At 43.8% G+C, this 24,233-nt stretch overlaps 1 protein-coding gene across 3 annotated transcripts in view; it reads right to left on the bottom strand.

Moving 5' to 3' along the window:
* Positions 1 to 24,233, bottom strand: part of MAML3 (mastermind like transcriptional coactivator 3) — a 466,711-nt gene that overhangs the window by 258,957 nt on the left and 183,521 nt on the right. The window lies entirely within an intron of this gene.

Genomic DNA, 24,233 nt, shown 5'->3' with positions numbered 1-24,233 from the left:
AGCAAAACAAGAGAATTTTAACAAAATCACCTATATGAAGAAAGGCTGTCAATTGGGTAATTTGTGAATAAGGTGAAATCTCAGAGTCCCCAGTTTTTGACATCTACCTTAGAAACCAGGTAGCCCATAGATGGTTGCCCAGAGCATGGGCCTTTCATAGCTTTCTTGAGGCTGTATCCTTGGGGATTCAGTTTGTGGGGCTGCCTTCAGGCTGAAATCCTTACTCTGAGGCCTCCATAGCAAAATAGATTCAAGATATCTCCTTGGGTGGGAGTTTCAAGATGGAGGGGACATATGTATACCTATGGCTGATTCATGTCAATGTGTGGCAGAAACCAACATTGTAACATTGTAAAACAACATTGTAAAACAACCATCCTCCAATTAAATTATGGATCATTTAAAAAAAAAAAAACCATGAGAAAAAGACATCTCCTTCATATTGAATACCATTCCACGGCAGAAAGGAAGGCAACCCTCAAGATCAGAGCTCAGGTGTGCTCATAGAATTAGAAAACTAAGTGGCCAGCAGTAGTTTTCATGACTGTCTGAGTCTCTTGGGCCTCAGCCATTGGCAGGTATTGATGTTTCTGAGGCAATCGGGGTCCTGAAGGAAATGAACAAGTAACTTATATTGGACTAATCTGGAAAAACATTGACTGTTATTGGAGAAAAACTAGGATAATGACTGCTGATTTTTTCCATGCTCCTTGGTAAATAGAAATCTATCTTCTATTTGTAGGACAGATTTATGCAGAGGAAGTATAAATATTCCATCTTTGTAATGGAAGAATTTTTAAGGTCATTAGTACCCATGATTAAAATGCTAAGAAAATTCCTGACTCATATCATTACAGTGGATAATAATTAGTTAATTGAAGCATCATTCACTAAGATTGTGTTATAAATCTCAGCCTACTCCTGGCAGGTATGTGCTCAGTAACGTCTGACTCTTTGTGGCCCCATGGACTATAGCCCAACAGGCTCCTTTGTGCATGGAATTTCCCAGGCAAGAATACTGGAGTGGGTTGCCATTTCCTACTCCAGGGGATCTTCCTGACCCAGGGACTGAACCCACATCTCTTATGTCTCCTGCATTGGCAGGTGAGTTCTTTACCACTAGTACCACCTGGGAAGACCCTGGCAGGTAATGGAGACATACAAAACGGACAGAGAGCATCATTTAGTTGGAGATAACTGTAGAGATCCAAGTTATGCTTGTTCTGGAAATTCAGAGGAAAGGAGAGCTCCCAGTGGTCCAAGGTCACTCCAAGAGGCCCACATAGGGGAAGGAAGATAAGGAGTTGAGTTCCACAGAAAATGAGAGCTACGTGATCTTCATGGGCAAAGTCACAGCTCAGACCTAGAAGTACATGTGCAAAGAATCTGGGTCAGATAATCTCAGTAAAATTTTCTCAAATTTCCTCCTGCCAAAGAAGGAATACAATCATGTTGTTCTGTAGGCATCTGCTGAAATGCGTCTATTTTAAGAGATGACCAGCGGTAGCCAATGGGTGTATTAACCCCTCTTCCCCCACAACCTTCTAGAACTGGACAAAGCTCTTCCCAAGGTGGTCTTCTGACAAAGACTGAATCCTGGCTTTTGATGCTGAAATTCCTCTGCTATATCAAGGGTAATTTGTTAAACCTCACTGAAAGAGATGCTCTGAGCCCAACCTACGGAGACATGTTCCAATTTAGGCTGTGGAATGAAAATTACAGGGCAGTCACAGAGGCAAGTTTAAAATTAGGACAGACTTCACTTTGGGCCTCTTTGGCCTCAAAGAGTTAGTAGATGAGGCAAAGGAAAATGGAAAAAAAAAAGTAACAGTAGGAACTTGAAAAGCCAAACCCTCAGACTTTTGCCCCTTCCTATGGCCCTCCCTCCCAACACGCCAGGCTCTTCACACACATGAGCATGAGCCACAAGAAGCTTTCTTAGTCCCTTAGCGCCTCACACAGGAGCCACAGCCTCTCAGGCCTGTGAGGAAATGCCAGAGGCAAAGAGATCAGAAGATCCTAGCGGAGAAAGAAGAAAGAGGAGAAGAAACGGGGGAGATTCTCCCCAGCCCAAATCTTTTTATTCAAGTCCTGTGGCTCAGTCTACTAGTTACCCAGGAGTCAGCCAGCAGACAGGTTTGTTGTAGGCATGGAACCTTCTTAGAGGGCGGTTGTCACTAACCCCAGCCCAGAACTGAGGTTGCAGGGTGACAGACAGAGAGTGTCACCCCTCCACTGACCCATCCCCTGACAACCACCCTCCTGAAAAAGAATGTCTCTGGGAAAGTGACTGGGTTTGCTTGTTGCCTCTGCAGTTTCATCTCTGTTTCTAGAAGTTAAGAAAACACTACCTAGGGACTTCCCTGGTGGTCCAGTGGCTAAGACTCTGCACTTTGTGTGTGTGTGTGTGTGCGCACGCGCGTGCGTGTGTCTTGAGGCGGGGGTGGCGTGGGGTCTGGGTTCCATCCCTGGTTGGAGAGCTAGATCCCGCAGGCCACACCTAAAGATCCCACACGTGGCAATGAAGAGTGAAGCTTCTCCGTGCTGTGCTGAAGACCCAGCACAGCCAAATAAATAAATGGATTTAAAACAAAAGAAAACACCACCCCACCTTTACCTTTTTCTAAGACCATGGTGCTGGAGAAGACTCTTGAGAGTCCCTTGGACTGCAAGGAGATTCAACCAGTCCATTCTAGAGGAGATCAATCCTGGGTGTTCATTGGAAGGACTGATGCTAAAGCTGAAACTCCAATACTTTGGCCACCTCATGCGATGAGTTGACTCACTGGAAAAGACTCTGATGCTGGGAGGGATTGGGGGTGGGAGGAGAAGGGGCCAACAGAGAATGAGATGGCTGGATGGCATCACTGACTCGACGGACGTGAGTTTGAGTGAACTCCGGGAGTTGGTGATGGACAGGGAGGCCTGGCGTGCTGTGATTCATGGGGTCGCGGAGAGTTGGACACGGCTGAGCGACTGAACTGAACTGAACCAAAGACCATTTTTGGCTGGGTGCTTTTTGGTAAAGAGTTTGAATTCCTCCGAGGAATTCAATTACTAAATAGGAGAGGAATTATTCTTACTATTGCATTAAAGGGGTTCTTTTCACTTGATTATCTTATTTTCAGAAAGCTCAAGGGTGCACATATTTAGCCACTAACAGACAACCCTCCATTAGATTATCCTGAAGCAGGTATTAAGTATCTGAACAGGGTAGGGAGGAACCCATCAGATGTGATTGACTCTGCTAGTTCTCCAGATGGACCCAGCCTGGGACACCCATTTTCAAAATCATGTGTTAGATTCACTTCCTGGTCTGGCTTCCTGGAAGTAGACTATCTTCAGTTCAGTTCAGTTCAGTTCAGTTCAGTCGCTCAGTCGTGTCTGACTCTCCGTGACCTCACAGCACGCCAGGCCTCCCTGTCCATCACCAACTCCCGGAGTTCACTCAAACTCATGTCCACAGAGTCGGTGATGCCATCCAGCCATCTCATTCTCTGTCGTCCCCTTCTCCTCCTGCCCCCAACCTTTCCTAGCATCAGAGTCTTTTCCAGTGAGTCAACTCGTCGCATGAGGTGGCCAAAGTATTGCAGTTTCAGCTTTAGCATCAGTCCTTCCAGGAGTCTTAATTTTTGGTTCTACATTTCTAAGAACCAGAAAGTAGAAGTCAATAAAATGTGGAAGAATGGTTACTTTCATGTATGACTCTTACTGATGGTCTGAAGTGTAGTAACCAAGTCTGTTAAAAAGAGTTGCCCACTTTTGCTATGTCTTGTTAGAAAAAAAGTTCTCAATAAATGGGAAGTTTCATGAGTCTCCAAAGTGAAAGTGTTAGTCCCTCAGTCATGTCTGACTCTTTGCGACCTCACGGACTGTAGCTCCTCTGTCCATGGGGTTTCCCAGGCCAAAATACCGAATTGGGTAGCCATTCCCTTCTCCAAGAGATCTTCCCAATCCAGAGATGGAACCTGGCTCTCCTGCATTGCAGGCAGATTCTTTACCGACTGAGCCACCAGGGAAGCCCTAATGAAGTATAAATACACTCCTGATTGAATTCATCCTGCAAACTAAGAAGTCAGACGTGGTGGAGAGTTATTGCTCATCTCAGGCAGCCCTGTGACACCTACAACTTTCTTAATCCAGAGAGTGTTAATAACAGATCATCAGAACATAGGGCCTTTTCCAGCAGCTGTTGCCTTTTAGGCTACAAAGCTCACTTTGTCAGAGCAATTTCTGCTTGAGTTAGAGCACAACTAGTTATACAACTTGATCTCATTGAAATATTTGGTGCCTGCTGATATGTTCAAACAAATTCACCAGATCTTGATTATGTTCTGGCAATTAAAGCTATTAAGTCAGTAGATAGACAGCAGGTTATTTCATTGCTGGTTGAAAAAGCCAGCTTTCTTTTCTCCCCTTTTTATGTGACAGCACTGTAATTAGCCTTAGTCAAATACTATTTGTGTTAGGTGCTGTAACTTTTCTTCCTTAGCCAGGAAACTCTGCCAATCAGGGAGAAGCAGAAATAAAACTCTGGTCAAAGACCCAGAGAGATGGATGGGCATGAGGTAACTGGAAACTCTGCGCTATCTTTGTAACTTTTCTGTAAATCTGAAACGGTTCCAAAATAAAGACTTTAATTTTAAAAATCAAGAAAGAGGCAAGAAGAAGGAATGAGAAATAGAAGTGCTACTTAATGTAAGACTGCCACCTTAGAAGGTAAAATCAAGCTTTAGAAATTGTCAAATAGTCCAAAAAATATGGTTCCCTCTGGAAATTCCAGGTTATTCTCTCTCCATGCTGGGGTACTGCTGTGCTCTTTTCTTTTTACCTCTGTGAGTAAGTTTGTGATGGGAGTCTAGAACCAGGTGAAGCGAGAGTCAATGACATGAGTAAAATTGATCCTTCCACCATTTATCCAAACTTCTAATTTGTTTCTCTGTGTGTCTTAAATCCACCATGATTTTCAAAAAGTCTTCAAAGAGCTCTTCAGATAGTGAACAGGGGAGGCAGTGTTTCCTAAACTTTAATGTTCACACAAATCGCCTGGGGATCTTGTGAATCATATTCTGACTTGGTAGGTCTAGAGTGGTCCCCAAGATTCTGTATTTGTAGCAAGCTACTGGTTGGTGCCAAAACTGCTGGTCTAGAGATCATACTCTGTGTAGCAAGGGTATAAGGACTAGTGATTGGGAGAGTGATTGCACTTGGCCGAAAGCAGAACCACAATATCTTTACATGACTGACAACGAGAAGTCTGCAGGAAGCAACTGCCAACAAAACAGATACACATTTTCTATTTTCTTTGGTCAATAATCCCTTGTGTAAAAAATCTGAAATACATTAGTAGAATGGCATTATACCAGGAGTTAGATTGTCCATTAGCTCAAAGAATCCCAATATTAGAAGTAACTATTCTCCTTCAAAGTGCCTCAGCCATGATAGAGAGGCAGCAGGGAAAATGGGTCAGTGGTGGTTGGGGTGCATGTGTGTGTGTGTGTTCCATGACCTAATTTTTATTATTTTGACTCTATGTCTCCTCATACTTCAAATTCTATATTTATAAAATATTAGCTATTAGAACTAGTAATATTTTGAGGTTAAGGAAAAAAAATGTCATGCAACTGTTAGAGCCTCCCCAGAGGCACCATCTAGCACAGAGCTAGATCTTAGCTCCTGTTATAGAATGGAGGTCTCCCTGCCCTGTGGCTGATAGTCACTTGATGAAGATATAGTTCATGTGACTCCATCCCAAATGGTAAAACCCGCATTTGGGGAGATATGGCAAGACCTAGAGACTGCAATACAGAGCGGAGTAAATCAGAAAGAGAAATACAGAAAACATCATATATTAATGAATATATGTAACATCTAGAAAATGGCAGAGATGAGCCTATTTGCAAAGTAGAAATAGAGACACAGATGCAGACAACAAATGTACGAATACCAAGGCAGGGGTGAGGGAGAGACGGACTGGGAGCCTGGGATTGACGTCTATATGAACCATGTGGGGCTCCCAGGTGGTGCGGTTGTAAAGAATCCACCTGCCAATGCAGGAGACACAGGTTCAATCCTGGGTCGGGAAGATCCCCTGAAGATCCACTGGAATAGCAACCCACTCCAGTCTTCTTGCCTCGGAAATCCCATGGACAGAGGAGTCTGGCAGGCTACAGTCCATGGGGTCACAGAGAGTCAGACACAACTGAGCGACTGAACACACACACACACACATATATAAAATAGATAACTAAAGAGAATCCACTGTATAACACAGGGACTTCTCAATGTTCTGTGATGGCCGAAATAGGAAGGACATCCAGGAAGGAGGGGATATATATACACACATAGAGCGGATTCACTTTGCTGTACAGAGGAAACTAATGTAACATTGTAAAGCAACTATACTCTTTTTTTTTTTAAAACTAAGACCAGGCCATCAGCTACTTTGAATAGCAAAAAACATATTTCTTACAACTCGTGGAAAGTATTGTGGTAACTGCCACAAATGCCACATTTCTGGTTCTATTCCACTAGGTTGGTTACCCCTTTAAGACATCTTTTGAATTTCAAATTATGAATCTATGATTCTACTAATTTTGGATTTCTTCCATATCTTGACTAATGCAACTCATTTAGGCTTTATATCCAGTGATATGCTGGTAAATATTTAATAACCAGCTCTCCAGGGGGAAAAAAAAAGCCCTGGTATGTAGCTTTTGCCAGTGTTTATGGTGTAAATACAACCACTATGGCCGATTTCAAGTAGCAACCTGACTTTACTGAATAAAAATACTAGAAAGAAATGTGCATAATCACAAACCTCTATGAGTCAGCTTTGGTACACAATAACAAGTGACCCTGAAGACAGAAAACACTGTTGTTTTCATAATTGTAAAAATCTAGGAGGGCTAAAAGTATTCTATCATTCCAAAATAGCTTGTTTCTTAAAATGTTTTTACAGTTTTACAGAAGAAGGCCATAAGCCCTGTGTCTTTATACACCAAAAATAACTCCCTGCTAGTTTATTTTTTTTTTAATGACAGTCTCACAATCTGTATAATCACCACAAAATCTTATAAAGCAAGCCATTTGGATTTTAATGACACAAACATGCTGAAAGTTTAGAATTCTTCTATGTGACCTTGAGAGTTGAACTCTCCCGTTTTTGGCTCATTCCAAGCTCTTCCTCTCACGGACTATAAGACACACAACTCGGTCAGCCTCTGTGGCCTGTGCATTTGCAGAAAAGGCTGAAATCACCACCCTCATGGTTTTTATTGTTCCCTACCACTAACTACTTCTGATGGGCTTCCCATCAGTAGCTAGTGGCAAAGAACCCGTCTGCCAATGAAGGAGAGATAAGAGATGCAGGTTTGATCCCTGGGTCAGGAAGACCCACTGGAGAAGGAAATGGCAACCCACTCCAGTATTCTTTCCTGGAGAATCCCATGGACAGAGGAGCCTGGTGGGCTACAGTCCTTGGGGTTGCAGAGTTGGACACAACTGACGTGACTTAGTTTAGCACCACTACTTCTGAGACTGACAACAACTTCATGTCTTTATTTCCTCCCCATATCCAAAATTATTTTCTTCAAATTTAAAGACTATTTTAGGGACTTCCCTGGTGGTTCAGTGGTTAAGACTTTGCCTTCCAAAAGGGGCAAAGTTCAATTCCTGGGGGTGCAGGTTCAATCCCTGGGGGTGCAGGTTCAATCCCTGGTCGGGGAGCTAAGATCTCACATGTCTTACAGCCAAAAACTCAAAACATAAGACAGAAGCATTAGTATATCAAATCAATAAAGAGTTTAAAAAAACCTGTTTTATATTAAAAAGGACACTAGAATCAGAAAACTGCATTTTTTCACAAAAAGTTGTAACATGGATGTGTTTTTTGCACATTTAATGTACACAACTCTTTCTAATATATCATTCCTTCCTTCTGCATTTAGTCCACCTGAGATTCTTTATATAACTGATTCATATTGTTACCCACGTTCATCTGCTTATTGCCAATGAACTTCTTACAAGAAAACAAAAGCGAAAAAGGCTACAGCTCACAGGATCAGGGGAGGCAGGAATTGGTGAAAAATATCTAACCAAGTAATGTAATTAACTTGAAGAAAAACATTTGCATCAGGACTACACTCATGTCTTTTTCCATCAGCAAAAGCCAAAACCAAGCAAACAAAAAGCCACCACCACTCGCCTACCACCTTGAGCGCAAATGATTTTGGCAGAGCAGCCGACATGAAAAAATGCTGCTTGAAACAAATCAGGGGAAAGACACTGCTTCCAATCGAGTGTTCCTGCTTGCCTCCATCCTGCTCACTTTGTGTCTTTTGAATTGTGTACCCTAGGCACCTATTAAGTCTTCAAAAATATAGGTTGCCAAGCCTTCCTAGGTTTTGAACTTTTAAAATTCTCTTTTTACTGAGAACCCCGTTTAGGAGGAACGCATTAGGTTATAACACATGCAGAACGCGCAGTATACCCCCTGCCATTCGCCAGATGTTAGCAACTAGAAACATGCAAGGATTTTTCATGTTAGAAAAATGGTGGAAGTCAGCTTATCAAAGGTAAAACAGCAGAATCTGTCCATGCCTTTCCTAAAATGCATTTAAATGCACCGGGCTCATCTCTAGTTTGACAGGATTATTAATGGGATGGGCTTACCACTCCTGTGGATGAATCTGTTAGCCAGAGGAAAGCCTTTTACTATCTTGGATGTTTCTTACCAGTGTCTGATGACTGCCACTAAGCTTCGCATTAACTAGAGATTTCTGGCCGATGATCACTGTGTAACAGGGTCAGACGGGCAAACTTATTACCACTAAATTAGACCTAGTTTTTGTTTTTTTTTTAACAGAAATTTTTACATCAATCAGAAGACTGGCTAACAGGCTTCCACAATGACAAAAATATTCATCATGAAAGAAAAAGTATTCCCTACATCTGGTGTTCTTGAATGATTATGACAGAGACTTCTCAACTCGCCACTCATCAAGTACAGTAGCCATGCTTCATGAAGACACGAAACAAGAGATGTGAAGAATACAAGTTCTATGGGAGGACTATATGCGCAGTGAACATGGACACAGAAATAGATGGGACATAGATCTATCTGGTAACCGAATGACTGTCCGTGCCATTTTAAACAATTTGGAATAAATTCACTTCTGTTTCATTTAAGAGCAAAATCCTTAGATTCTCTGTTGGAGAAAAAAAAACCCAAATAGACAAAAATATAGCAGCAATGGCAAAGAACTCCATTAGGGAAGCTTCACTGATATTTGGGGATTCTTCGCTGCTGAGTAAGAGGAGAAGGAGGGGAGATGGAAGGGAGACCCTTAGAGACATTCAGTGAAGGGGTCACCCCTGTTCAATGTCCAGTTCTTTCCCTGAGGTCACCTATCTGCCTCTGCATTTGTGCCCTTCCTGTTGGTAACATCTGGGAAACACTAGAAGGAAAACGAACTGAGACGTAAGCTGGCATTAGAATACAGGACAGTGTTAGCGCTCCTGCACAGCCCGGAGCCCATGCCTCTTTAACCGTAACGTGAAAAAATATCCAGTAGGTTTTGTTTATAAGGGACACACACACACACACACTTCTTTATCCCCAGCAGTTTCTCAAATGAAACCTGATGTCCTGAGGCTGCATGTGGAAGGCGATGAGAGAGAGCTTCTCTCTGCCAGGTCCGAAAGGTTCTGGAGGGCACTGAAAAGTGAAAGCTTTTAGCAAAACACAAATGCAAGCAAATCGCAAAATCACAGTGTGTGCAGGACTGGATTCCGGTTGGCAAAGGCGTGGCGATGATGCTTTCAAACACCTGGGCAAAGGGGAATGGAGCCTCCCTGCGTCGTGGCCGGCCTTGAACTGCATTCAGAGTTCATTGCTCTATTTGTTTCCTTGCTATGCTCTCATCTAAATTCAACTCCTCTTTCCCAACAGACACCCCAGCAGACACACCGCTCCCCCAGCTCCCTCTGATTTTAGGTTCACATTAGTGTGTCTATGTTTCCTTAAGAATATACAGAGGGTGGGCAGAGGTTCAAGCTGAGTTTATATGCATTTTAAGTCAGGCGATACAAACTTAATCTGACTTCCATAACCTGGCTACTTTTTCTCAGCGCCTCAGTTTCTCCTCCAGTCAAGAAGGCTGCTGATCCCTCTTGACAAGTTCATTCCAACTAGCATAAACTGAATTCTTGAGCAGCAGGCAAAACCATTCTTACAGCAACCATAGCTTGATACTTACATAGAGCTTATCAGACACTCTTATTAGACATTCTTCTAAGTGCTATATCTACATTGACTTGCTTAATCCTCAGAAATTCCCTATGAAGTGGGTTTTATTACCCCCCATTTCACAGATGGAGATACTAAGACTCAAAAAGACCTGCTGAGGTTGGCCTAGGAACTTCTTTCAGCAATGAGGACTTTTTAAATGCCTTCATTTTCAAATATTTAGTGGCTGTGGGGATTACAGAAAGCAAAGCCCTCCTGCTGAAGAGTGGAGAATGAGGAAGCTGCCCATGTTTTCATCTACTAGCATTTTCCTATTCTGGGAAAGCAAGACAACCGGTGTGTGGCCAAGACTTGTCCAGAAGTGTTCAGACATGTGACTCTAAACCAGACCAGACGGCCAACTTGGGCAAGAGAAACAGGTAAAGGATGTTGGGTGGCTCGAGCCCAGGTGAGCAGGGAGGTGAAGGGAGAAGGGCCAGCCGGTCAGTACAAGGGAATCCTCAGGTGAAAGCTCCGTGAACCCACAGCATGGATCATGATAACATGCTAATGACTGGAATCCTTCCCTGACCTGCAGAGCAAGGAGCCTGCAGAGTGTAAGGGGGGATGGCTGCAACCCCCTTCCTGCTTCCAGACCCCCCCAGTACGATGATGATAATGGACTGACTTGACTTATAACACAGTTCAGATAGACAGATGAGAGGTGGATGCAGTCACTTCTCACTTCACCTCTGCTTCCTTTTGCTGCCACACATTCTTGCATCAGAAAATTATACTTGGAAAATGAACCACACACACACACACACAGTATCTCCTTTCAGCACATTCTTTAGTCAAGGACCTTTATAAGGATGAAGAATTTCCACATTTCATAATTTATAACAAACTTTTCACTTGGGTATTAAAATGTAGACATCTGAAAAGCTCCCTGACACCACTTCTCCCTACAATGGTAACATATTTATGTAAAAGAATTCACAATACAGATTTTATGTTAATATTCCTTAATCTTTACTTCTTGCATTTCAACTTAACTGCCCTCACAGGAAACAGCTTCCAGGCTCCCCTTCAAATATTCATAGGGTGTACTGTAGACAGGGAAATTACACTCAACAGAAACACATCCATCCTGACTACCCTTCAACCTGACTGCCCCCGGAAATGTCGGGAGCCATGACAACACGGGCAATTGTGCACCACGGAGTCACAAACAAGTTTCTGCAAGATGAAGCCACTGATGGATTGGATATATGCTAGGTAAACGTCTTGGAGTTCCTAAAATCTTGATATAGATCAGAAGAACCAGGTTTTTAGAATGGATCTTCTGCTAACATCTGACTGTGGGCAATAATCAACAGTGATGGGTGAAGGTTTCTTTATTAACTCTGGGCTCCAAGGTAAATGGATAATGAGGGATGCAGTCCCAGCCTAAGTCTTTCAGGGATTTAGAATTTAGGGAAAGAGCTAGAACAATAAACATTAAGCATAATCAAAGCAGAATGAAACCATAGTCACAGGAGTGGTCTGCAAATGGGCATTGGAGATGCACACAATCAATAATTGAATTGGGAGAATCAGAGCAGGCTTGAGGGACCAGGTAGCATTTGAGCTGAGCTTTGAAGGCATTCATTGATTTTGACAGGTGGAAAGAAACTGGGCAAGAAGGAACAAGAGCAAAAGCTGGAAGCAGGAAATGCTGGCCACATGAAGCTAAGGCTGGAGAGAGGGCAGGGTACTGAACCCTAGTTTGTGGAGGAATGCAGTAGGAGGAAAGGAGACAGTGGCTCTGAGATATGGGAGGGACTCTGGACTCACTCTGTAGGCAATAAGGTTCCCCTCAGAGTTCGAAGAGCAAAATGGAGCAATGGTTTTAAGAATGGATGAGAGAATCAAGAGATTAGGAAGCAGAGGGAGGTTAGGAAGATGCCTAAGGAGTTTAGATGACAGATGACGAGCAAAGTCATTTAACTGCTCAGGGTCTTAGTATAATTTTTTTCTCTGAATGCAGGGAAAAGGTCTATCATGGTATAGGTGATGCTAAGTATCCTGAGACAGTCTCTTTTTCCGTTTTACTTTAAGTCAGGCTTATTGAGTGTAATTCACACAGAGTAAGTCCTGAATATTCATTGGAAGGACTGATGCTGAAGCTGAAACTCCAACACATTGACCACATGATGCGAAGAACTGACTCATTGGAAAAGACCCTGATGCTGGGAAAGATTGAAGGTGGGAGGAAAAGGGGACAACAGAGAATGAGATGGCTGGATGGCATCACTGACGCAATGGACGTGAGTTTGGGTAAGCTCTGGGAGTTGGTGATGGACAGGGAGGCCTAGCGTGCTGCGGTTTACCGGGTTGCAAAGAGTCGGACACGACTGAGCAACTGAACTGAACAGATACTCTCCACGGAACAGGATAAAAACTGAGACGGTTTTACGGGCTGGTTCTCCTGGGTTCTAATTGTGCCTGGTACCTGTCTTCATTACAGCAACTTGAATGGAATTCTTGTGGTTCACTTTCATGGCTGTCTGCTCACCATCACAACTGCCTTATGAGCAGAATCTGTGCCTTTTCACTCAATTTCTAGAGGCCTAGACTTAGCAGCAGCAGAAGGGGACCATGTGCGTTGTAGGCAGTCAAACATCTAAATTACTCTGCAATTTCCAGTTTCCAGATAAAGACATGGAATGTCCCATGATCACTGAGAAAATAAGAATCTCTATCTTGGGTTTATACTAGTCATTAGAGACTGTCACACTGATGCTAAGGCAGCCTTAGACTCTGTATCTATGTGTTAAGGACCTTGGGGTTAGTTTGCATCTCTTCATATCTGTTTTCCTCTCTAGCCCTCAGAAGGGCTGCCACCAGCCTCCACTCCCTTTGAATGAACCCTCCCAGTTATGAACACTCCCCACCACACCCTCTGGGTGGATTAAATGGCACTGTAGATCCGACTCGCCACCAGCCTACTGGGTCTCTGTTGATCAACTGCCAATCCAATGACTGTATTGATACACTAATCTACCAAAAGTACCCAAAGGACTCTCTTCATCCCTAGGGTAACAGATTCTATTTCAAATGTCAACTTACCCCCTATTCTTGGACACACGAGATACAACCATGTTTAATGATGCTGGTGGGTTGCCCTGGTGGCTCAGTAGTAAAGAACCTGCCTGCCAATGTAGGAAGACTCAGATTCAACCCCTGGGTCCAGAAAATCCCCTAGGGAAGGAAACAACAACTCACTTCAGTCTTTTTCCCTGGGAAATCCCATGGACAGAGGAGCCTGGTGGGCTATAGGCCACGGGGCCACAAAAGAGTCAGACGTGAGGTAGTGACTAAACAGCAACGACAATGATGCTGGTATCTAAATTACACAACAGAGCCTGCAGAAGAAACCCTCGATCTTCACGAATCCCCAAATTCAGAAATACAATAATATCATTTGCTTTGTGCTTCACGGTAATATAAACATGGCCAAAAACGTAAGGGATCTCTTCAATCCCTATTGAATTGTTTCTCTTTTAAGGAGTTATTTTTTTGCATTAGCCCAGTTGTTTCTGAGACTATTAAAATTTTTTTACTTCCATATGATAACTTCATTAATGGCCATCCACGCTTCCATTTTACTGGTTAAGAAAAATTGCTTTCTTAGCCTTCTCCATTTCCATATCCATTACTACATTTAACTTTCTTTGGGGAGTCATTTCTCATAAAGACACCATGTTTCTATCACTCTATGAAAATTACCTCCTTCAGACTCAGAAGACATCCTTACAACGGTCAGTTTTGTGCAACAGGGGTGATTTGCAGTGGGCTCACTCACTAGGGAACCCACTTACTCTTGTACCCATCCAGCTCAGAGAGTTGAGACTCAAACCTGTGCCTTGCAGAATTACAAATTTCTTCCTCTCTCAGATCTTTTGGGTTCTTTAAAATATACAAAATGTTCAGTCTGTAAATACCAGGGGTCTATTAAGGAACCAAACAAGCATTATCCTTTATAGTAGCAGCCACACTGGGAGACAACACCAGCGTTTATGACAAAATAGATGCAATCCATTGCTCAAAATGTCTTTGGAGTTCATCTCTGAAGTGACTGTCAGAACCAGTTTACAAGCCTCATCAGAAAGCAGATGCCACGATTCTATAGTCACATCTTGTTTCTGACTCAAAGTCAAATCACTCCATGTGATCTCCTAACTCTCAGCCACTGGATTTAGTGCCTTACACTTTTCAGTTCCTACAAAAGTCTAATCTACTAAAGTAAAGCCACCAAAAAAAATAAGAGTCACAAATGTACTAAAATGAGAGAACTTTGGGGAGAGATGGAAATGTTCTGTATCATCATTATGGAGGTAGTTACACAAATATATGCATTATCTAAACTCATAGAAATGTACCCTAAAAAAGTCATGAATTTTATTTTATGTAAATGATATCTCAATTTCAAAAATGGAAACAAATATGAACTCTGAAGAAAATTTCCTAAGAGGAATTGTCTGTATCCTGAGGCTAAAGATAAATGTATGAAGCTTTTGACAATTCTAAAGGAACAATGTTCAATTAGAGTATTTAAAGAACTATAGATACAGATACATAAACATACAGGGCAAGACCACAAAGAATATTTTCCCTAGAATATGCACAAAATGCCAGGAATTTCATTTTGTCTCTCAAATGAATATATTGAGTTGGCTAAAATGTTTGGATTTTCCATAAGATGTTATGGAAACCCCAAACAAACTTTTAGGCCAACCCAATATATCTGGATTCTCCTCCAGTGAGACTGTAAGACAATTTCCATACTTCTGTCATTTGTTTTGATCATACCATTTATATTTTATCTTGGATTTTTGACCACTGATATTAATTATTAGATGACAAGTTAAGAGTCTAGCCATAAATGAAGCTACTTGGCTCAATCAAGAATTTCCTCCTTCTTAGCATGACTGTCCACCCCACTCCAGTACTCTTGCCTGGAAAATCCCATGGATGGAGGAGCCTGGTAGGCTGCAGTCCATGGGGTCGCAAAGAATCGGACACGAATGAACGACTTCACTTTCACTTTTCACTTTCCTGCATTGGAGAAGGAAATGGCAACCTACTCCACTATTCTTGCCTGGAGAATCCCAGGGATGGGGGAGCCTGGTGGGCTGCCGTCTATGGGGTCGCACAGAGCTGGACACGACTGAAGCGACTTAGCAGCAGCAGCAGCATTACTGTCATCATGATACGGTCAGCTCAGTTAACTGACCAAGTCATAACGTCGAACCATGGATCACTAATACTAGAATACCAGGCTTTAAAAGAGTTCTCCAAAACCAGAAGGATTTCTCCGCACGTTATTTCAAACCTCAGGAGCTTTGCTTTGGCCACTGGGCATGAACAGCAACTGAATTCACTTTCCATACTTCTGTCATTTGTTTTGGTCATATGCAGGTCAAACTCAAAACACTGCTAAACATATTGGCAAAGACTGCAACACTGGGAAATCATTATTGATTTGTTTGGGCGGGTGTGTAAGGTTAAGTGTAACCAGTCTATGTTTGGGACAACAGACTCCTGGAAACCACTTCATTTGGTTGTGCACTTATTATTGAAACAGGGTCCTAGCATTGCACTCACATGGAGGTATATTTTCAAGGAAACTCTGTGCTTCACAAGGACATCTCTGGGTGACAGGATGAACAAGGTCTCCTGAAATTGCCTAATAGATCAACATCTATACACACTGAAAGTTCATGTCTGCTATCAAAACCAATAATTATCCAAAGAAATAGCTCAGTGGATGGGACTCAGTCATGATTGGTCTTTCCCTTTTGGATAAAGAGTGATTTTTTAAAAATTCATTTTTAATCCCAATTGCTTTGATAAATCTTATTCAAATATTGAAAATAGCTGAACAAAGTAGGGATGATACCATTTCATCAGAACAAATACCTACAAGAAAGGCAACATTTTTCATTCTTTCATCTAACTACATTCACAAGCAAATCCCTAAAATCCACAGATGAAAATACACAAGCATTTTACATGGCTTTCTGCATCAGAATGTCTGTGAGTTCAAGATGTGGTTGATGAATTAGTGGGCTATATTGGTCCTTTAAAAACAAACAAAAAATCAATTTACTTTTATATTGACTTTAACTTAATAAGCATCTGTTATATAAGTACTATATTAGCTACTATTATAGAGCTTCCCTGGTGGCTCAGATGGTAAAGTGTCTGCCTGCAATGTGGGAGATACGGGTTCAATCCCTGGGTTGGGAAGATCTCCTAGAGGAGGAAACGGCAACCCACTCCAGTACTCTTGCCGGGAGAATCCCACGGACGGAGGAGCCTGGTAGGCTACAGTCCATAGGGTCGCAAAGAGTTGGACACGACTGAGCGATTTCACTTTCACTTTCACAGGGGACTTTGGAGAAGTGCATAGCATGGTGTCATTCACTAATGAGCGTATAATGCCATTCCAAAAGGCTGCTTCCTACACATTAACCACCAGTTAAGTGAATCTGAGAAATGTCCTAAACTTTGCTGAGCCTCAGTTTCCTCATTTGCAAGATGAAGGAGTCAGAACAGAGGATTCCGAAGGCCCTTCCTGGTCTTAAGTTCCTTAGACCTTTTGGTATAATACCTATCTACCTGCTTTGAAAATAGGGCAAGATAGTAAACGATCAAGTCCAGATGCACACAAATGATCAAGTACCACAGGAAGAAAGAGCAAAGAGAGATCAATTTTGGGGTGCAAATGTTTTTTGGGAAAGCAGAAACTTCAGCTTGGACTTGAAGGATGAGTAGACTTTTGAAGAAGGTGGGAATCATTCTTTTTACTGAGAGTGCAGAGGGCTTTTTCAGGATGAGTGGGACAATTTGTGAATAGGGGCCAAGAGATTGAGGAGTTTGTGGATAATGGGATTATATGCCTTCAAGTGCTAAATTTAAGCAGGGCAAGTACTGACTTGATGACATGATGCTATTAACCTATAAGTCAGAGCACACTGTCTCCTGATCCAGGTGGCACTAGTAGTAAAGAAACTGCCTGCAAAGGCAGGAGACACAAGAGACAGAGTTTGATCCCTGGGTCTGGAGGATCCCCTGGAGGAAGAAATAGCAACTCACTCCAGTATTCTTTGCAGAAGGAAATGGCAGCCCACTCCAGTATTCTTGCCTGGAGAATTCCAAGGACAGAGTTCACGGGATCACAAGAATGAGACACTACTTGGCACTATCTTTCTTACCAGTATTCTTGCCTGGGAAATCCCATGGACAGAGGAGCCTGGTGGGCTACAGTCCATGGGGTTGCAAAGAGTCAGAGACAACTGAGCGACTGACACATACACACACACACACAGAACACACTATACTTCTCAGATTATCCAGCAACCCATCTCGCTAGATAAAGGCTGAAGTCCCTGCAGTGATCCACAAGGCGTTGCATCATCTGTTTTTCCCCAATGCTGTGAACTCTCTCACCATACCTCCTACTTCTCCTCTACACCAGCCTTCTCAGACCTTTCCTCAAACACCTAACATGTTTTGAGCTCTTACACATGCCTTCCTTCTGCCTGGAAAGCCCTATCCCTGGGTATCTACATGTTGGGCTACCTGTTCACGTATTTGCCTAAAAGTCATTTTTCTCAGTGAAGCCTTTCCTATCACATCTTTCATTGAATTCGTGACAATATTGTTTCTGTTTTATGTTTTGGTTTTCTCACCACGAGGCATGTGGGATCTCGAGCTCCCCAACCAGGGATTGGACTGCCACCCCCTTCATTGGAAGGCAAAGTCTTAACCACTGGACTACCAGAGAAGTCCCTTGCATTTTAAACCAAGCCCACTCTTTCCATATACACAAACATACACATAGTCACTCTCACACATGCACACAGACACACACTCCCTGTTACCCTTCCCACTTTGTTTTTCCATAGCATCTATCATATTCTATCACATGCTATCATTTATTCATTTCATAAATGTCTGTCTCCATATGCAACCCTCCCTGCTTGCCCTGAGTGGAAGTAAACTCCATGAGGGCAGGGATTTTTGTCTGCTTTACTCACGGCTGCATTTCCAGAGTCTAGAACAATGTCTGGCCCCAAATGGGACCTGCATGGATAAATGCACAAAAACAAGCAAAACGTGTGAGGCCAATGAATCTCACAGGTTGAACTGCAAGGTGGGGGAGGTAGGTTTTATGAGGTTATTATCATGGTGGGAGGGTGAAGTTATGAAAGCAGGAACTACAGAAGAGCCACGGGGGGCTTCCCTGGTGGTGCAGCCTGGTAAGAATTCATCTGCCAGTGCAAGGGCCACTAGTTCGATCCCTGGTCCAGGAAGACTCCACATGCTATGGATAAACTCAGTCTGAGAGCCACAACTACTGAGCCCATATGCCGCAGCTACCGACGCCGGGATGCCTGGAGCCTGTGCTCTGCAAGAAGAGATGCCACCGCAATGAGAAGCCCGTGCCCCGCAACTAGAGAGTAGCCCGAGCAAAGCAACGAAGACTCAGTGCAGCCAAAACTAACGAAATAAAACAATTACTTCCTTTAAAAAAAAAGAAGGGCCATGGGAAGAGTGAAAGGGCTGACTTTGAGGGATCGGATCATAACCAAAAGGGACTGTTCATGAATTCAACATCCAGGAGTGGATTAAAGGAAAGATATTCACCATGGGAGTTTGGAGAATGTCCAAGGGCAAAAGAGGAACTGGAAACGCACTGAAAATAAAATGGGGCATAGTTGTACAAACAACTATCAGCTGGATTTAACTCCAGTCGTTTCTCAAAATAATTGATGGCAATTTTCTTCCTGCTTACATTCTCTCTGAATTCTGAGAATGACTGAAAGGAAAGTAAAAGAGAAGGAAGGGAAAATATATACAGCATGCCACGTTTTCCTTTTAAGGCAACTTCAGCCTGAATGACAAGGCAAACCTCACCCCACATTCCACAATTTCTTCCCTATCAGCTTTCAGGAATACAAAATATAAAGCAGGAAAGACAGAGCTGGTTCTTCCGGGGTTTTCCTCCTCTCTTTATTGTGTTTTCTCCTCCCATAAAATCATAATCGATGTGGATGATAATAAATCTTTCAAACATCGGCTCTGGTGTAATTAAACATACTGGAACTGGAAAAAGCAAGAGGGTTTGTGACATAGCCATTACCAGCCTGTGCAGGTGGGAGGATCTGACTGGACTCACAGCAAGAAAACACCATCTATGTGAAGTTGATGTCTTATTCATACCTTCTGTAAGAAATTATTAAACCATGGTATATTAACATTCAGTCATCTAATATTATTTGGAATCATATGTGATATCTTTAGAAGAGAAAAAATTGGGGTGGCTCTCTTAAAATGATTTCTCAAGTGCAGTTGAGAAGGTATATACAGACGGTATCTATGTAGGAAAGGAGCTATACACCAAAGCCCTACACTTCTGCTAACTCAGACTTTACTATTACCTCTTTAGAAATTCAGTATTTTTTCCCAGACGTATTTGCATAATTAAGTTTGTGTCTATATTTATCTTCCTGCCTTTTAAACACACACCACAAATCAGTCCTCAGTCAGTGGTTCTCATCTGGGGGTGATTTTGGCCACAGTTGGCAATGTTTAAAGACATGTTAGTTGTTGCAGCTGTGGGATGCTGGGGGGAGCTACTTGCATCCAGAAGACAAGAGTCCAAAGAAGCTACAAATACACAGGAGATCCCCCACAGCAAAGAGTTATCTGACCCCCAAATGTCAACAGTGTTGAAGGTGAAAAACCCTGTCCTAAATCTAGGGGCTTCCCTCATGGTTCATGGTAAAGAATCTGCCTGCCAGTGCAGGAAATGCAAGAGATACATCTCTTTGATCCCTGGATTGGGAATACCCCTTGGAGAAGGAAGTGGCAACCCACCCCAGTATTCTTGCCTGGAGAATCCCATAGACAGAGGACCCTGGGGGGCTACAGTCCTTGGGGGTCTCAAAGAGTTGGACACAACTTAGCAACTAAACAACAAGAACAACAACAAATCATCTCTGAGAGAGATTGGGCTCCAAAATCACTGCGGATGCTGATTGCAGCCATGAAATTAAAAGACGCTTGCTCCTTGGAAGGAAAGTTATGACCAACCTTGATAGTATTTTAAAAAGCAGAGACATTACTTTGCCAACCAAGGTCCGTCTAGTCAAGGCAATGTTTTTTCCCGTGGTCATGTATGGATGTGAGAGTTGGACTGTGAAGAAAGCTGATTGCCGAAGAATCGATGCTTTTGAACTGTGGTGTTGGAGAAGACTCTTGAGAGTCCCTTATACTGCAAGGAGATCCAACCAGTCCATTCTAGAGGAGATCAATCCTGGATGTTCATTGGAGGGACTGATGCTAAAGCTGAAGCTGCAATACTTTGGCCACCTCATGCGACGAGTTGACTCACTGGAAAAGACTCTGATGCTGGGAAAGGTTGGGGGCGGGAGGAGAAGGGGACAACGGAGAATGAGATGGCTGGATGGCATCACCGACTCTGTGGACGTGAGTTTGAGTGTACTCCAGGAGTTGGTGATGGACAGGGAGGCCTGGCGTGCTGTGATTCATGGGGTCGCGGAGAGTCGGACACGACTGAGCGACTGAACTGAACTGAACTGAATAGCTTTTTTAGTCTAAGTGTATCTTTCACATAAGATTAAGCAGAAAAGCCAAAACCCTCAACTTGCATTGTTTAAAAATGCAGTCCAGCTCTGCTTTGGAACATTCGGTTCCTATTGGTAATGCTAATTAGGAACATTTAGATTAAATCTCCAGATAAGCATTAAAAGGATATTCTGTGCTTCCTTCTGTTCTTACACAGAAATTCAGAGAAACGTATCATCACACAATCGGGAAACAGATAAAGTGAAGAGCCCTTAAGAGTTTATCAAGCGAACTCTCTCATCTTACCCATGGGGGTGGGAGATGGTGATGGGGGTGATGCCCAGTGAAGCTCGGGGCACGTGCTTCCCCGCTCATGGTTTACTGTCGGGACTGGAATTCATCTCATTCCCCAGGTCTGTGCTCCTCCTACTTACCTGAGAAGCAGATGGGAACAGTGGAACCCCAGGAGGTTACAAGAAAATCCTAGGGCCAAAGTCCACCTCTGACACCAACTTCAAAGGCAATGAGCTCCTGCGTGCAGGCTAAGTTGCTTCAGTCCTGTCTAACTCTTTGCGACCCTATAGACTACAGCCCGCCAGGCTCCTCTGTCCATGGGATTCTCCAGGCAAGAATACCGGAGTGGGTTGCCATGTCCTCCAGGGGGTCATACCAACTCAGGAATCGAACCCACATCTCTTATGGTTCCTGCATTGGCAGGCGGGTTCTTTACCACTAGTACCACCTGGGAAGCCCAAGCCTCAAGGCATGCCAGGCTCTCCACCCCCAGGAGCAGCGAGACATCCAAGCAGAGGAGGATGAGCGCCATTCTGACTGCGGACCTCTCCCCAGGCCCAGCCAGCATCAGCTAGGATGTCTCGAGGGCGCTTGTTAACCTGGGCACAGAACAAACCCAACAGATGTCAAGGGCAGCCTCTCAAGCACCACTCGTCTCTGAAGGGAAAGTTCTACCAAAACATGAAGGTCTGGGAACACTTTCAAACCCAGCAGCCTAGGATGGTGGCCTCTCTGCTCTTATTCTTCCTGGATCAGGGGCAACTGGCCCTCGCCACCCCCTCCAGATGCTTGCCATGACTTCCGGGACCAGCCACATCCTAAGACAGGAGAGACCCCACAAGCACCCTGAGCGCCTGCAACACTCTCCCCCTCCCAGGTCTCCCAGCTCGGCCCTGGGTGGCTGTCTAAGAGCCAGGGTCCTCCCTGCCTCTCCACGCCCCCTGTCCTTGGTGGCTCCGGTGCCTCCACAGACGACCTCCTCCCAAGCCCTGGCGGGCCCCCCTGCCCCTCTGCAGCCACCACCACCTGGCCTTCACCCACAGAGCTATAGAATAGGAAGCAGACCGGTGACTTCTCCATCTCCAGATGACACTGAAACAAAGACACATTCCTCTTTCACTTTCCAAGGGCTTCATGACTAGTTACTTTTAGACAAACTGACAGGAACAAAAGCCACGACCCTTCCTGTGTGGTATCAGTCAAACATCAGTCAAACAGCGGCCCCTGTTTATCAGGCATCTTGTATGTGTCTGGCCCCATGCTAGAGTCACTCCTATAGCAGCCCCAAACCTTTCAACAACCCTGGAACATGGGTGTTTTTACTCTCATTTCAAAGGTGAAAGAACTAAGGATTAGAATGATGGTAAGATCACAGAGCCAGTAAACAAAATCTTAAAACATTTTAGCCTAAGTTGGCTTTCGCTTCAATGTGCTATAAGTGAATGGAGCCTTGTCTGGCTCATAGCTCCCTCCTTTGAGTGTTCTCCTTGTGTTCACTTCCTAGGTGGCGCTAGTGGTAAAGAACCCATCTGCCAATGCAAGAGACATGAAAGTTGCAAGTTCCATCCTTGATTGGGAAGATCCCCTGGAGGAGGGCACAGCAACCCACTCCAGTAGTCTTGCCTGGAGAATCCCAAGGACAGAGGAGCCTGGCGGGCTACAGTCCATAGGGTCGCAAAGAGTGGGACATGACTGGGCCTTGAGCTTGGTTTCCCTGGACCATCCTGCTTCCTGCTTGGTGGGCCTGGCACAGAGTTTCTGGCAGATGGTTGCCCACCCATTCAGTTTCCCTCACGACCCAGCTTTGGGCTGAGGGCTGTAGTTCCTGCCAGTCTCTTTATGCTAGCACATAAAGAAGCACTCATCTTGAAGGGCTTCTTTGCCTTTCGACACATCTGCGCATAGCTGATAAAGAGTAGGCCTGCCCTTAGCATTAGATGTGCCCCTCCATTCTACTCCCTTTGAGACTCTCTCTCCCCTGCCCACATACACATCTCCCTTGGCTGTTACCACTGTCTTATTTTGACTTGATTTTGTCCCAGTCTCTGAGGGCTGATGAGGGACTCTGGACCAGTCAGCATCCCTTGCCCTCCATTCCTTGTTCAGATTCAGGCTGCTTCTCAGACAGGAAAACATATCGAAAGTCAAACACCTTGCATTTATACTCCACTCACCCTCTAGATCCCGGAAACTTAGAAAGATGTATAGAGGTGCTTTTAGTCTAGTTAAAGAAGTGAATCAGTAGTTCTCGTCAAGAGTGCCCCTACTCCAGGGGGATTCATTATCCTTTCAACAAATAGTCACTGAGTGTCTACTACGTAGCCAGCACTGGTCCTGGGGTTTCGGGGGGCAGGAGTCAACTATGCAAGAGACAGCAGAGGTTCCTGTTCTCAAGGACCTCGTATTCTATTGCAGGAAGACTGGTGATAAGTGAATAAACACATGAGAAAAATAGCCGTTGGTGGTAAGCCCCATGCAAGGAAGTAAAATAGGGTAATGCAATGGTGTGGTCAGAGTAGGCTCCTCTGTGGGTGACCTTGAGCTGAGATCTGAATGAACATGAAAATAATCCAGGCAAAGGGCTTTGGTTGGGAGCAGAAAGAATGCCAGTGTCATCTTAAAAGCAACCTTTTATTTCAGAATAGTGTGTTATTAATAGCTTGCTGGGGCTGCTCTTAGACAAAATACCACAGCCTGGTGGCTTAAGCAACAGAAATGTACCTCTTCTCAATTCTAGAGGCTGAAGGTTCAAGATTAAGGTGCCAGCAGTTGGGTTCTTCCAAAGCTCTCTCCTGTGGCAAGCAGGAGGCCACTGTCTTACAGTGATCTTTTCATACGGCCATCCTTTTGAGCATGTGTACTGTGGTGGGTCTTCCTTTTCTTAGAACAGTGGTCCCCAGACTTTTTTGCAACAGGAACTGGTTTTGTGGAAGATACATTTTCCATGGACCAGGTCAGGGGTATGGCTTGGGGATGATTTGTGAAATTAAAAGACACTCCTTGGAAGAAAAGCTATGACAAACCTAGACAAAGTATTAAAAAACAGAGACATCATTTTGCCAACAAAGGT

This window comes from Moschus berezovskii, chromosome 19, assembly GCF_049115385.1.
Source record: "Moschus berezovskii isolate FMDL1 chromosome 19, NW_MosBer_1.0, whole genome shotgun sequence".
Lineage (NCBI taxonomy): Eukaryota > Metazoa > Chordata > Mammalia > Artiodactyla > Moschidae > Moschus > Moschus berezovskii.
Note: the sequence above shows the minus strand (reverse complement) of the source record. Positions and strands in the feature narration are given on the sequence as shown.